Below are 2,281 nucleotides of genomic sequence, written 5' to 3'. Positions count from 1 at the left end.
GGAATGTCATAATAGCCATATCAGGTGATGGGTTGAATCCATATGGTATGTCGTCCAATTCATACAGGTGCTGGCCCGTGTTTGTAATTCCGCTCAATCTTCCTCCCAGTGCCCTAATGCAACGGAAGACCATGTTCTTGTCGCTCATCATTCCGGGGCCTGAATACCCGGGGAAGCAATTGGGTGTGTTTATGCAGCCGCTGGTGGATGCTTTGCACCATTCTTAGTACTTTCCGAGGTTGACATACGACCGGGATCTGCAGAGAAATTTCTTGATGAAAGTTTGGTTGCACTATTGCATGCATGACTTTCCCGACTATGTTCTATTCTGCGGATGGTGTACAAGTGGGAAGATGCCATGCCCAGTGTGCATGCAGGCTCTGCGAATGATTTGGCTGAGTAAGGGTGGCAAGTATGTAGCCTTTGACCTGCATCGACAGTTCCTCCCTCCAGACCATCCAGACAGGGAAGACAAGAAGAACTTCACGAAAGGCCGGGTTGTTCATGAAGTAACCGAGACTCCAACATTTTCGGGGGCAGACGTTCTTGCTCAGCTAAAAGCTCTCAAGCCTAAATTCAAAGCCAAAGCCAAAGGCTTCGAGGGATATGGTGAGACGCACAACTGGACTCACATTACCCCCTTCTCGCAGCTTCCCTATTTCAAGGACCTCAAACTTCCTTACAATATTGATGTGATGCACACTGAAAAGAATGTGGCAGAGTCCCTTTTCCACACGATCCTCAACATTCCTGATAAGACGAAGGATAACGTTAAAGCTAGAGCCGATCAACAGAGAATTTGTGATAGACCACGCCTGAACATGAAGCCTCCCACAGGCGATCGAAAAAACTGGTTCAAGCCAGATGCTGACTTTGTCCTTAAACTGCCAGAAAAAAAGGAAGTACTTATCTGGCTGAAACAAATTTTGAAGTTCACCGATGGTTATGCATCGAATATAAGTAAGGGAGTCAATTTTTCAACGGGCAAAGTGACCGGCCTGAAGAGTCATGACTACCATGTATGGATTGAGCGGATAATGCCGGTGATGGTTCGAGGCTATGTCCCCGAGCATGTCTGGCGAGTGCTTGCCGAGCTTAGCCATTTCTTCCGCACGCTCTATGCTAAAGAAGTAAGTAAAGAGGTGATTGAAAAATTGCATAAGAAGGCACCGGAGTTGATAGTCAAGCTAGAGAAGATCTTTCCGCCAGGCTTCTTTACTCTGATGACACATCTCATTCTGCACCTCGCGAACGAGGTATTGTTGGGGGGCCTGTGCAGAATCGCTGGCAGTATGGCCCTGAGAGACAGAACAAGCATCTTCGACAGAAATGTGGAAACAAAGCTAAGATTGAAGCTTCCATAGCTGAGGCAGTTATCCTAGAGGAGGTGTCAGACCTCAGGACATCATACTATCCAGACCACGTTCCCCATCTGCATAACAAGGTGCCTCGATACAATATAGAAGAGCCCAAGTATCAACCCAGGCTCCATCTATTCAACGCGCAAGGTGGGAGGGCTAGGGCCTCGAAATCTTATAACATGACATGACAAGAGTGGGAGGACCTCATGTTCTATATCTTGCACAACATCAAGGAAGTTGAGGAAGTGTGGATGAGGTAATACCACTACACCATTCCTTTATGTCTTCCACATCATCATGTTCCATGTTCACTTAGTCCTGGTCTAACACCGCTTTTCTTTTTTTAGTGATTTCGTTCAAGAGGAATGGACGGGAATGAATCCTCCTACTGAGGCGGAGGCACTTACTCTTCTCCGTCATGGAAACCCTGGACGTAAAAAATTTGTTGCTTGGTTCATGGAGCAAGTAATTTTCTACACTCCCCTATTAAATACCTAGTTCAACATTTATTAGTTAACCGAACTAATGCACGCAGCAATTTCAATTATACTTGTAGGGAAAAGATCCGAACATATCTATGGATGATGAATTGAGATGGGTTTCCATGGGTTTTGACCCTGCCGTCATGACATGTAAAAAGTATGATGTGAATGGGTATTGCTTCCATACAGAGGAGCACCAAAACAACCGGCCCGATCCCAAAACTATAAATACCGGAGTGTACACCCCCGGTCAAAATTCAGTAGACTACTACGGAAGGGTACAAAATATATACGAGGTTAAATTCCGCCAGGGGCATGAGACCCTAAGTCTGCCTGTGTTCAAATGCCGATGGTTCGATCCGCGGGAGTGGATAAAACATACGCCTTCCATTGGTTTGGTTGAAGTTAAACCATCAACCGTCTATGCCGGAGCCAATC

Source organism: Aegilops tauschii, chromosome 1 (genome assembly GCF_002575655.3).
Source record: "Aegilops tauschii subsp. strangulata cultivar AL8/78 chromosome 1, Aet v6.0, whole genome shotgun sequence".
Taxonomy (NCBI): domain Eukaryota; kingdom Viridiplantae; phylum Streptophyta; class Magnoliopsida; order Poales; family Poaceae; genus Aegilops; species Aegilops tauschii.
The sequence above is the reverse complement of the archived record's forward strand: the minus strand, read 5'-3'. Positions refer to the sequence as shown.